The sequence below is a fragment of the Callionymus lyra genome, chromosome 12, assembly GCF_982586985.1.
Source record: "Callionymus lyra chromosome 12, fCalLyr1.hap1.1, whole genome shotgun sequence".
In the NCBI taxonomy this organism is placed as follows: Eukaryota; Metazoa; Chordata; class Actinopteri; order Syngnathiformes; family Callionymidae; genus Callionymus; species Callionymus lyra.
The window spans coordinates 2,890,397-2,905,396 of record NC_141829.1 but is presented as its reverse complement, the minus strand read 5'-3'; the positions used below and the strand labels follow the sequence as shown (position 1 = coordinate 2,905,396).

General features: G+C 35.6%; 1 protein-coding gene across 1 annotated transcript in view; it reads left to right on the top strand.

Annotated features, from left to right (window-relative positions):
* The first annotated feature begins 2,775 nt into the window (after nucleotides 1–2,775).
* LOC148067996 (polyprenol dehydrogenase) overlaps nucleotides 2,776–15,000 on the top strand; it is a 57,800-nt gene continuing 45,575 nt past the window's right edge. The window contains exon 1 of the mRNA XM_087803922.1: nucleotides 2,776–2,935. The gene's annotated coding sequence lies outside the window, so the exon portion shown is untranslated. The remainder of the gene's footprint in view (nucleotides 2,936–15,000) is intronic.

Below are 15,000 nucleotides of genomic sequence, written 5' to 3'. Positions count from 1 at the left end.
TACTAGTTGATGTTTAATGACACCAGAGTTGATGCTAGTTGATGTTTAATGACACCAGAGTTGATACTAGTTGATGTTTAATGACACCAGAGTTGATACTAGTTGATGTTTAATGACACCAGACCTGATACTAGTTGATGTTTAATGACACCAGAGTTGATACTAGTCGATGTTTAATGACACCAGAGTCGATACTAGTTGATGTTTAATGACACCAGAGTTGATACTAGTAGATGTTTAATGACACCAGAGTTGATACTAGTTGATGTTTAATGACACCAGAGTTGATACTAGTTGATGTTTAATGACACCAGAGTTGATACTAGTTGATGTTTAATGACACCAGAGTTGATACTAGTTGATGTTTAATGACACCAGACCTGATACTAGTTGATGTTTAATGACACCAGAGTTGATACTAGTCGATGTTTAATGACACCAGAGTCGATACTAGTTGATGTTTAATGACACCAGAGTTGATACTAGTTGATGTTTAATGACACCAGAGTTGATACTAGTTGATGTTTAATGACACCAGAGTTGATACTAGTTGATGTTTAATGACACCAGAGTTGATACTAGTTGATGTTTAATGACACCAGAGTTGATGCTAGTTGATGTTTAATGACACCAGAGTTGATACTAGTTGATGTTTAATGACACCAGAGTTGATGCTAGTTGATGTTTAATGACACCAGAGTTGATACTAGTTGATGTTTAATGACACCAGAGTTGATACTAGTTGATGTTTAATGACACCAGACCTGATACTAGTTGATGTTTAATGACACCAGAGTTGATACTAGTCGATGTTTAATGACACCAGAGTCGATACTAGTTGATGTTTAATGACACCAGAGTTGATACTAGTAGATGTTTAATGACACCAGAGTTGATACTAGTTGATGTTTAATGACACCAGAGTTGATACTAGTTGATGTTTAATGACACCAGAGTTGATACTAGTTGATGTTTAATGACACCAGAGTTGATACTAGTTGATGTTTAATGACACCAGACCTGATACTAGTTGATGTTTAATGACACCAGAGTTGATACTAGTCGATGTTTAATGACACCAGAGTCGATACTAGTTGATGTTTAATGACACCAGAGTTGATACTAGTAGATGTTTAATGACACCAGAGTTGATACTAGTTGATGTTTAATGACACCAGAGTTGATACTAGTTGATGTTTAATGACACCAGAGTTGATACTAGTTGATGTTTAATGACACCAGAGTTGATACTAGTTGATGTTTAATGACACCAGAGTTGATACTAGTTGATGTTTAATGACACCAGAGTTGATACTAGTTGATGTTTAATGACACCAGAGTTGATACTAGTCGATGTTTAATGACACCAGAGTTGATACTAGTCGATGTTTAATGACACCAGAGTTGATACTAGTTGATGTTTAATGACACCAGAGTTGATACTAGTTGATGTTTAATGACACCAGAGTTGATACTAGTTGATGTTTAATGACACCAGAGTCGATACTAGTTGATGTTTAATGACACCAGAGTTGATACTAGTTGATGTTTAATGACACCAGAGTTGATACTAGTTGATGTTTAATGACATCAGAGTTGATACTAGTTGATGTTTAATGACACCAGAGTTGATACTAGTTGATGTTTAATGACACCAGAGTTGATACTAGTTGATGTTTAATGTCACCAGAGTTGATACTAGTTGATGTTTAATGACATCAGAGTTGATACTAGTTGATGTTTAATGAAACCAGAGTTGATACTAGTTGATGTTTAATGACACCAGAGTTGATACTAGTTGATGTTTAATGACACCAGAGTTGATACTAGTTGATGTTTAATGACACCAGACCTGATACTAGTTGATGTTTAATGACACCAGAGTTGATACTAGTTGATGTTTAATGTCACCAGAGTTGATACTAGTTGATGTTTAATGACATCAGAGTTGATACTAGTTGATGTTTAATGAAACCAGAGTTGATACTAGTTGATGTTTAATGACACCAGAGTTGATACTAGTTGATGTTTAATGACACCAGAGTTGATACTAGTTGATGTTTAATGTCACCAGAGTTGATACTAGTTGATGTTTAATGACATCAGAGTTGATACTAGTTGATGTTTAATGAAACCAGAGTTGATACTAGTTGATGTTTAATGACACCAGAGTTGATACTAGTTGATGTTTAATGACACCAGAGTTGATACTAGTTGATGTTTAATGACACCAGACCTGATACTAGTTGATGTTTAACCAACCATTATTTCCTCACTAAGACAAGAGCAATCGATTCGTCTAAAGCTCCTCAAATGAGATCCTGATCCATCACCAGCTGATGAAGATTCAATCGACACACGCGCACACGCGCACACACCTACGCACGCACACGCGCGCGCGCAGGGGAATTCGGATCAACCTGTTCGCATGAATCTCTGCAGTTGTTCTTCACTTCTTCTTCAACTCTCTCCTCCCTGCGTCTGTTTTCCTGCGGATGAAGGAGGAGGAATCGAGGACAGACATCCCTCCTCCTCCTCCTCCCCTGCTCCTCCTCGCACCTCCTCACCCTCCTCCGCGCGCTCCTCTAGCCAGGGAAGCCCCCCGCGCACGCGCCTGTGCGTGGACCCTCCGCGAGAGCGTGCGCGCCGCGTCGCAGCCCCGGAGCTCCGTCCTCAACAGTTGCCACCGGAGCGGAGGAGGAAGAGGAGGAAGAAGAGGAGGAGGAGGAGGAGGAGGAGGAGGAGGAGAGGCAGCAGACTGAGGACGGACGCGCTCTGGCTGCGGCTCCCGCTCCGGACATGCAGTCGCTCATCTCTCCGGTGACCAAGGCCATCCTCGTCGCGCTCTTCATCTTCGCCATCCTCCTCATCCTCTACGTGATCCTGTGGTACATCTGCAGGGACGTGGACTGCGACCACGGGATCTGATCCACGCGTGAGTCCAGCCTTCACTTCTGATCCTTCTCTTCTCGCGCGTAATCGTGCGCGTCCGCGTGCGCCTCACATGTGGCTCCAGGTCCCGCCAATATTGACTTGAGACTCCCAATGTCACGCGCGGGCGAGCGTGTGCGCGTGTGCGTAGGTGTGTGTGCGCGTGTGCGCGTGTGTGGCGCGACAATTAGCGGGAGAAAAACCCGCGGCTGACATTGCGGTAAAAGCGGGAAAGTCCCGTAAGGTCAAGAACATCAGTGTTTACTGGGGGGGGTCACACGCGCGCACGCACGCACGCACACGCACACATCTGGTTCATCTCCAGTTCACTCATGACTCCGAGCAAAGATTCACTTTTTTCGTGACGAGATAAAAAGATTAAAGTCCATCGGAGCGTCTTTTTTGAAAATGTTGTTTTTTTCCTACAAAAAAACCCCGCGAGATCTTGACCCTCGAGCGCGAGTCCAGACGATGATAATAACAACAACAACAACAACAACAATAATAATAATAATACAGTAATAATAATGAAGGAGCGCGGGATTGTTCCCGGTACATCTGTCACGTGGTCTTTGAAAGTGTCGAACGTGCTCGTGGATCGATGTCTCACGAAAATATTCTTCAAAATATCTCTGAACTCAAGAGTGAAGGACGAACCAAGGACGAAGTTTTTATTTTGAGCCACAGCTGATGCTGAAGGATCTCACTTATATATTATATTATATATTATATATTAACACCAGGAGCTTCATAATGAGGTCGCAAAAGAAGTAAAAAAAAATTGAAATACTTTTGCATATAAATACACTCATGTACATCTAGGAGGAAATCAATACAAACATAAATGTACAAAATAAATGAGAAAATACACACATACAATTGATTTACTGCATTTCCAAATAATGTATTTCCAGCAACTTTTACCTGTTGATGTATTTCCTTCATGTCAATCACGAGACAGATTTGATGTATTTTTTATTTTTAAAACCAAACATTATTTGACTAAATAAATCTTTTCTTCGACAATTTAATTGAAGACAAACTCCTGTTAAATACGTAATAAGTAAGATTTGAAATGTTGTTTCTGGCTCCCCCTAGTGCCAGAAGACTGTACCTGCGATATATATATTTTAATCTGGTCATATTTGAGAATCTTTTTTTTAATCCAAGATCATCCATGATAGTGATGGTTCAGAAACACATTTGTGTCTCCTCTTGTACTCAGTAGCTTTCAAAGATAATCTAACATGTGTGTACGAGTGTGAAGGTCAATCCAAAGACATGTTGATCAAGTCGTGTTCTGATTGTATAACGTCTGTATCTTTAAAGCTTTAGACGTAAATGATTTTCATCTCCCATGATGCACTTGTACGAGAGTGAACGGTTGATCCAGGAGGAAAAATGGGTCAAAAACAGAACCAGAGCCTCTGACACATGATTTAAGACGTTGAAAACTTCCTCAAAAACAGTTTGAAATACATGATCCATGTTGACTGACAACAATTTAATTTAGATCATATAGATAATACATTTAATATACATAATATATATGATACATTTAATATTGATAATATAGATAATATAGATAATATAGATAATATAGATAATATAGATAATAAATAATGTAGATAATATATTTAATATAGATAAAAAATATAATATAGATAATACATTTAATATATATAATATATATGATGCATTTAATATTGATAATAAATAATATAGATAATATAGATAATATATTTAATATAGATAATATATATAATATAGATAATAAATAATATAGATAATATATTTAATATAGATGAAAAATATAATATAGATAATACATTTAATATATATAATATAATATAGATGATATATATAATATAGGTAATATACACGTTATAAACAATATAGTAAATATAGATAATAAAGATAAAATAGATAATATTGATACAAATAGATAATATAGATACAATATAATATAGACAATATAGATAATATATATAAAATAGATAATGTAGATAAAAATAGATAATATAGATAAAATATAATATAGACAATATAGATAACATATATAAAATAGATAATATAGATAAAAATAGATAATATAGATAAAATATAATATAGATAATATAGATAACATATATAAAATAGATAATATAGATAAAAATAGATAATATAGATAAAATATAATATAGACAATATAGATAACATATATAAAAAAGATAATATAGATAAAAATAGATAATATAGATAAAATATAATATAGACAATATAGATAAAATATTATATAGACAATATAGATAACATATATAAAATAGATAATATAGATAAAAATAGATAATATAGATAAAATATAATATAGACAATATAGATAACATATATAAAATAGATAATATTTATAAAAATAGATAATATAGATAAAATATAATATAGACAATATAGATAATATATATAAAATAGATAATATAGATAAAAATAGATAATATAGATAAAATATAATATAGACAATATAGATAACATATATAAAATAGATAATATAGATAAAAATAGATAATATAGATAAAATATAATATAGACAATATAGATAACATATGTAAAATAGATAATATAGATAAAAATAGATAATATAGATAAAATATAATATAGACAATATAGATAACATATATAAAATAGATAATATTGATAAAATAGATAATATAGATAAAATAAATGAGGCAGATCTGAACAGCTTTGATCCAAATTTATATTTTTTTGTTGAATGTTTAATGGAATGTTTGTAGTTTTACTGTGAATTTTGTTCTAAATTGATCTGTCAAAGTATTTGTATCTCAACTATATAATCAAAGTTTTATAAACGATGACGTTGATTTGATGATGACCTTGAATAGAAATAGAGACTTTTTTTCTGCCTGCTTCATGACTGATGAATAATAAATGGAGGGCGACAGTTAAAACTGTGTTAATGTGTGTGTGTTACCGTGTGTATTTGTGGGTCTGTGGAACCAGCAACATGTGTCGGTGAAAGATGCAAGAGAAAGTAGAGAAGAGAAGTCGTATCTGTGTGTGTCTTTGTGTGTGTCTGTTTGTGTCTGTGTGTGTGTCTGTGTAGTACTAGCAACAGTGTATTCTCAGTGTGTACTAACACAACAGTGTATTCTCAGTGTGTAGTAACACAACAGTGTATTCTCAGTGTGTACTAACACAACAGTGTATTCTCAGTGTGTAGTAACACAACAGTGTATTCTCAGTGTGTAGTAACACAAGAGTGTATTCTCAGTGTGTAGTAACACAACAGTGTATTCTCAGTGTGTAGTAACACAACAGTGTATGCTCAGTGTGTAGTAACACAACAGTGTATTCTCAGTGTGTAGTAACACAACAGTGTATTCTCAGTGTGTACTAACACAACAGTGTATTCTCAGTGTGTAGTAACACAACAGTGTATTCTCAGTGTGTACTAACACAACAGTGTATTCTCAGTGTGTAGTAACACAACAGTGTATTCTCAGTGTGTAGTAACACAACAGTGTATTCTCAGTGTGTAGTAACACAAGAGTGTATTCTCAGTGTGTAGTAACACAACAGTGTATTCTCAGTGTGTAGTAACACAACAGTGTATTCTCAGTGTGTAGTAACACAACAGTGTATTCTCAGTGTGTAGTAACACAACAGTGTATTCTCAGTGTGTACTAACACAACAGTGTATTCTCAGTGTGTAGTAACACAACAGTGTATTCTCAGTGTGTACTAACACAACAGTGTATTCTCAGTGTGTAGTAACACAACAGTGTATTCTCAGTGTGTAGTAACACAACAGTGTATTCTCAGTGTGTAGTAACACAACAATTTATTCTCAGTGTGTAGTAACACAACAGTGTATTCTCAGTGTGTAGTAACACAACAGTGTATTCTCAGTGTGTAGTAACACAACAGTGTATTCTCAGTGTGTAGTTACACAACAGTGTATTCTCAATATTTGATACTTCTTTAATGGACACAACCTATTCACACTTGTGTGTGTTCACCGTGAACGCACACACTTGTGAGTTGTGTGTCCTGCACAATCATATGTTCTCGTTTCAAGCCAAAGTTGAAACTGAAATGTCAAGATTTTTTTGTTTGAGTTCTTTAAGGTCAATCGCTGCCCTCGTGTCGCGGCGAGAGGAGCATGAATAACACGACACTTTTGGCATTTGACTGTTTCTCCAGCGAACGTCTCTATTTTCTCGTCTCTGTCGTCTTTTAAAAATCCAAATATTTGTTCTTCACAAGAATTGATTTGAATCTTCTCCGTGATCCTCGACTACAAAGGCGTCTCAATCACGTGAAGATCACTGATATCATGAGAAACAAACACTAAAACGCGGACATTTCTCATTAATCATCTTCATCCCTTTCTTGTGTTGCTTCTCCAACATCGTCTCCACACCCAGCCTGCATTCTCTTCTTCACCTCCCTCACTCCAGGATGAACGTAGGCTTCATGTGACGATTGGTTTCCTTTGATCTTATTCCTCCTACTTTTAACGTTGAATTCGTTGTACGTCGTAACAGCGTGAATCTATACCATGATCCAGACTTTCTACCACCACGTATATCACTGATATTGCACACGTGTTCGTACTAGTAAGAAAGTACCGTATTCTCCGGACTAAGTGTCTCCGGAGTACAAGTCGCCATAAAATACATAATAAAGAAGTAAAAACATATATAAGTCGCACTGGAGTATAAGTCGCATTTTTGGGGGAAATTTATTTGATAAAATCCAAGAACAGACATGTGATCTTGAGAGATATTTAAAATAAAACTAGAGGCAACAACAGAATAATGTTACGTTACATGAAGTGAGAACCTGGTATGTTAACATAACATATGAAGAGTTATTCAGAGAACTATAGCATCAATAACTAACTAGTTTACCAAACCATCCGTGTAACTCCAAATAACTCTTCATCCTCGTGTCACTTTTAAACAACTAACTAACTCCGGAGGTAGAAGATGCTTCCTCTTCTTCGTGGAAATGATCAACACAGGCCTAGAGCGCCCTCTGGTGGTTTAGTGTGAAAATAACATCTAAATGATATACCGCTAATAATGTGTTCATAATTTCACACATAAGTCGCTCCAGAGTATAAGTCGCACCAGACTATGAAAAAACTGCGACTTATAGTCCGGAAAATACAGTAAGTATTATTTGTAAAGACCAGGGTCACAAAGCTCTTAAAATATATACTTTCAAAGTTCAACACAGAGACAAACACAGCAGCAACAAGAAAGTTAAGAAACACCTCAAATAAAAGTGATGTTTCTTGAAGGAGTCAGTAGATCATCAAACACAGATGTTTCTTGAAGGAGTCAGTAGATCATCAAACACAGATGTTTCTTGAAGGAGTCAGTAGATCATCAAACACAGAGATGTTTCTTGAAGGAGTCAGTAGATCATCAAACACACATGTTTCTTGAAGGAGTCAGTAGATCATCAAACACACATGTTTCTTGAAGGAGTCAGTAGATCATCAAACACAGAGATGTTTCTTGAAGGAGTCAGTAGATCATCAAACACAGATGTTTCTTGAAGGAGTCAGTAGATCATCAAACACAGATGTTTCTTGAAGGAGTCAGTAGATCATCAAACACACATGTTTCTTGAAGGAGTCAGTAGATCATCAAACACACATGTTTCTTGAAGGAGTCAGTAGATCATCAAACACAGAGATGTTTCTTGAAGGAGTCAGTAGATCATCAAACACAGATGTTTCTTGAAGGAGTCAGTAGATCATCAAACACAGATGTTTCTTGAAGGAGTCAGTAGATCATCAAACTCAGATGTTTCTTGAAGGAGTCAGTAGATCATCAAACACAGATGTTTCTTGAAGGAGTCAGTAGATCATCAAACACACATGTTTCTTGAAGGAGTCAGTAGATCATCAAACACAGAGATGTTTCTTGAAGGAGTCAGTAGATCATCAAACACACATGTTTCTTGAAGGAGTCAGTAGATCATCAAACACAGAGATGTTTCTTGAAGGAGTCAGTAGATCATCAAACACAGATGTTTCTTGAAGGAGTCAGTAGATCATCAAACACACATGTTTCTTGAAGGAGTCAGTAGATCATCAAACACAGATGTTTGTTGAAGGAGTCAGTAGATCATCAAACACAGATGTTTCTTGAAGGAGTCAGTAGATCATCAAACACAGAGATGGTTCCAAAGCTTAGGAGCAACAGTCTGGAAGGATTTCTCTCCTCTGGTCCAGAAGTTCAGGAACCATCAGTAGATTCTGATCCACAGACCTCAGAGCCCGAGCTGGGGTGTAAGTCTGGATCAGATCACTGATGGAAGGTCTGACCATGAATAGATCTGAAAGTAAGAACCAGAATTTTAAAATGATCCTGAAAGAAACTGGCAGCCAGTGAAGAGTTTGAAGGAGAAATGTGAGTTCTTCTACTAGAGCGGCTCAGAATTCTGGCTGCAGAGTTTAGTATGAACTGCAGGCGAGACACATGCTTCTGGTTTAGACATGAAATAAACTGTTACAATAGTGTGAACGACACAAACACATGGATTATAAGATCCAGATCGTGTTGTGACATTAGCTAACAACAACAATAACAATAACAATAACAACAACAACAACAACAACAACAACAACAACAACAACAACAACAACAACAACTCCCTTCTTTGTTATCTTCATTTATTTTATTGCTGAAAATAAAACGTTTTATTGTAGATTCACAAGTTATTTTTGTATTTATTCTGCTTGTACTCAGGTTAGGTAGAACTTCATTGATCCTTCAGGAGGTCTTCTTCGGGAAATTGTTTTTTTTCCAATTAGACACAACTTCATTTGTTAACAATATTTTAAGAAAGATGATGAAATAAGTGGATAGTTTAACATGTTTAATATCCTACACGAATGTATATGTAAATGTACTTTATTTAAGTGCTTCACAACAGTTAATTAATAAAGAGGAAACAAACAAGACTAATTAAAAATATTGAAGAAATAAAAAAGTGCAAAATAAACCCAGATAAAATAAAATGAGATAAAAAGTGTGACAGTACTACTCTGTATTAAAGGGCATTCTGAATAAATAAATAAATAGGTTTTTAGCCTTGATTTGAAGAGGCCCAGGTCAGAGGTCAATCAAACCTTTGATGTCTTTAGATCCAGCTGTTGGTCAGAGAAAGTTCGACTCTTGAGAAAAAGATAAAATAATGTTGAAGAACAAACGATCTCTGGAGCTTCGTCGACACTGATGCTCGTGAGCAGAAGCAAAGATCGTTGGTAACAAATAAATCAACGTTTCAGAAGAAAGTCTTGATATAAATGAACAAATAACGTTCTTATGGATCCTAAAATAATTGATCACGACAGAAGTTAGTTCGCGCTGTGATTCATCTTCAAGGGTTTTAAGTTTGAACTCACAACATGAAGTCGTTCCCTCGTGTCGGAGAAGATTCAAAGTGTCAGATGTCAATCATTATCATGTCAATCATTATCATGTCAATCATTAACATGTCAATCATTAACATGTCAATCATTATCATGTCAATCATTATCATGTCAATCATTAACATATCAATCATTAACATGTCAATCATTATCATGTCAATCGTTAACATGTCAATCATTAACATGTCAATCATTATCATGTCAATCATTAACATATCAATCATTAACATGTCAATCATTATCATGTCAATCGTTAACATGTCAATCATTAACATGTCAATCATTATCATGTCAATCATTAACATGTCAATCATTAACATGTCAATCATTAACATGTCAATCATTATCATGTCAATCATTAACATGTCAATCATTATCATGTCAATCATTAACATGTCAATCATTAACATGTCAATCATTATCATGTCAATCATTATCATGTCAATCATTAACATATCAATCATTAACATGTCAATCATTATCATGTCAATCGTTAACATGTCAATCATTATCATGTCAATCATTAACATGTCAATCATTAACATGTCAATCATTATCATGTCAATCATTAACATGTCAATCATTAACATGTCAATCATTATCATGTCAATCATTAACATGTCAATTATAAAACATGTCAATTATAAAACATGTCGAGATGATGGAAAGTCATCGATCTATTTGTTCATCAATATATTCGTTCATCAATATATTTGTTCATCAATATTTTTGTTAATCAATATATTTGTTCATCAATATATTTGTTCATCAATATATTTGTTCATCAATATATTTTTTAATCAATATATTTGTTCATCAATATATTCGTTCATCAATATATTTGTTCATAAATATATTCGTTCATCAATATATTTGTTCATCAATATATTTGTTAATCAATATATTCGTTCATCAATATATTTGTTCATCAATATATTTGTTAATCAATATATTTGTTCATCAATATATTTGTTCATCAATATATTCGTTCATCAATATATTTGTTCATCAATATATTCGTTCATCAATATATTTGTTCATCAATATATTTGTTAATCAATATATTCGTTCATCAATATATTTGTTCATCAATATATTTGTTAATCAATATATTCGTTCATCAATATATTTGTTCATCAATATATTCGTTCATCAGTAAATTTGTTCATCAATATTTTTGTTCATCAATATATTCGTTCATCAATATATTCGTTCATCAATATATTCGTTCATCAATATATTCGTTCATCAATATATTCGTTCATCAATATATTCGTTCATCAATATATTCGTTCATCAATATATTCGTTCATTAATATATTCGTTCATTAATATGACGACTATTGTTACGTATCATTTCAAGTATATTCTGCTAATATAAACTTCATTCTCCTCTAACGACTCTTAAGCACTTTATCTTCCTGTTAAAAAGTGAAATTAAAAGACTTTATCGACTCAAACACTCGTTCGTCTCTTTAGTCTCTTCGTCCGACGGCGACTTTCACTTTTAAAGATAACAAAAAAAACAGATTAAAAAAATGAAAAAATCTTTTTTTCTTCTTCTTCTTCAAACGAGCCCTGAGCGTCTGCTGCTTCCTGATGTCACAACTCAAGACTGGAGCCCAAACTGGCTTTCAGAAAAGATATAATCCTGAAGCGCACACACACACACACACACACACACACACACACACACACACACACACACACACACACACACACACACACCTCAGAGCCACAAAAATAGATTGTCAGTGACTCAGCCGTTATGTAAAGTCCATCTCTGATAGGACCGGAGCGCTTTGTGTCAGTCCAGCTTGACGGTGCCGGAACCGAGGTGACACATGTCGACTCTGACCGAGCCTCCACACACTCACACACACTCTCACACACACACACTCACACACACACTCGCGTCTCCGTGTCCAAGAATACACGCAAGCTTCCGTCGCTCTTCAAGTCGCGTCTCGAGCGGGGCTACAGTGAGCGTAATGAATTCCCTGCGGCGCTGAAATGCATTTTGTAGACGAGGGAAGCTCCACGTCTGGTGTGAGTCACTTCCCTCTGGCTTCGTGTACAACTGCAATACTGAGCAACACATAGGTGCGCTGTGTTTGGTTTTCTCCGTCTTTGTGTCCTGAAGCTAACTTTTATTATTGTGTAATTACTAGGGCTGTGCTATATATCGAAAAAAAATATCGCGATATTGTCACGTGCGATATGCATCAAAGATATGTGAAAATGTATAATTTTTCATCGTATAAATCAATAATTTCTTAAATACACTCTTCGATCAATCAGTGTCACGTTCTGTAAAGTTGTCAGTATGTACTTCTATGTCTGGTTGTTGTTTACGTCTCCGTCCGTCTGTGAACTGCTTGCTAGACAAGGACAGAAACAGACTTTAGTGTTTTTCAACGTTTACATCAGTTTGTAGCGCTTTGTGACCCTGGTCTAGAAAAGCTCTACAAATATGACTTGACTTTGTCCAGAGAGAGTCACATTTTGAAATAAAACTAAACTAAACTGCAAAAGTATTGTTTTAAAAGTACTAAAAATCCACATTATTTTAGGGCTGCTGTGGAAACTTGTCGACTCGGATGTTCTTGACTTCAGCAGCGTTCTGATCAGAGAACGACGTTTAATTCAATAATGGTCACCTAATGGTTACAAATGAGCTGCTTGGAGGAGGTCTGTCCTCGCTCCGGGTTAGAAGTTAGTTGCGTGAATGCTGGGAAGCATTCACACAATTGAGATCCTGTTTTCTTCTGATCTAAACTTGGTGCTGCTTCTCCTCCCACAAATTTGATCAGATTTGAACCGTTCAAACTTGTATCTATTCAGCTCCTTTCCGAAATGCGGGCTATGTTCTAGCTTTCTTTTATCGCTTCCACTCTTTCTTTTATTCCTCTTTTTCTACCCCATTCATTTCAATGTGGAAAATCTTCAACTCATGTTTTCAAATCCTTCCACTTTGACCTACTACTTATACTTTTACTACTAACTCCACTACTACTTCTACCACTAATACTTCTACTTATACTACTAATTGTATTACTACTTTTAATTTTCTACTGTTTTTAATTTTACTACTAATTCCGTTACTACTTCCACTACTACTTCTACTACTAATACTCCTTCTACTTTAACAACTAATTCTACTACTGCTTTTATTTTTCTTCTACCTTTACTTTTACTACTAATTCCACATCTTCTACTTTAACTACTAATACAGCTACTACTTCCACAGCACAGCAGGGTCAGCATTCACACTGCATTTTCTTCTGGAAATGCATATTTTCTAGTTCGTGTTTAGTTGTCGAGCGACGATGTTTTCTTGTTTCTTTGGTCTGGATTCCTCGACACGACTCCTCGGCTCGAGAGGTAAAAGTCTGGTTGTCTAAAGATGCCGAGAGTGAAGCGCGGCGGCGTCACGTTGCACGAGAGGAAACACACGAGTGTTGATGTGCGTGACTGAGGTTCAGGTGAGGAACACGAGCGTCACCTGCGGGGCTCGTGCAGAACCAGAGCTGGTCGTTCCTCTGGTTCCTCTGGTTCCACGAAGGTGTAGAAACGTTGACGGCAGAAATCTTTTTGACCATAACCACACCCACTCGTCATCAATGGTCTCCAACTCCTATGGACTCGTTGTATGAAAAAAGCTTGATTACAGCTGGAGGAGGAGTGAAGCCATTATTACGTCATAATGGACTCTCGTAACCTCTTGTTCGTCCAGATTTCAGAGCAACTTTATAAAGTAATAATTAAAACATGGTCATGATGAGAAGTTACTGCGTCTTGAAGAACATTCACTACATGACACCAGAGTTGATACTAGTTGATGTTTAATGACACCAGAGTTGATACTAGCTGATGTTTAATGACACCAGAGTTGATACTAGTTGATGTTTGATGACACCAGAGTTGATACTAGTTGATGTTTAATGACACCAGAGTTGATACTAGTTGATGTTTAATGACACCAGAGTTGATACTAGTTGATGTTTGATGACACCAGAGTTGATACTAGTTGATGTTTAATGACACCAGAGTTGATACTAGTTGATGTTTAATGACACCAGAGTTGATACTAGTTGATGTTTAATGACACCAGAGTTGATACTAGTTGATGTTTAATGACACCAGAGTTGATACTAGTTGATGTTTAATGACACCAGAGTTGATACTAGTTGATGTTTAATGACACTAGAGTTGATACTAGTTGATGTTTAATGACACCAGAGTTGATACTAGTTGATGTTTAATGACACTAGAGTTGATACTAGTTGATGTTTAATGACACCAGAGTTGATACTAGTTGATGTTTAATGACACCAGAGTTGATACTAGTTGATGTTTAATGACACCAGAGTTGATACTAGTTGATGTTTAATGACACCAGAGTTGATACTAGTTGATGTTTAATGACACCAGAGGTGATACTAGTTGATGTTTAATGACACCAGAGGTGATACTAGTTGATGTTTAATGACACCAGAGTTGATACTAGTTGATGTTTAATGACACCAGAGTTTATACTAGTTGATGTTTAATGACACCAGAGTTGATACTAGTTGAGGAAACACACGAGTGTTGACGTGCGTGACTGAGGTTCAGGTGAG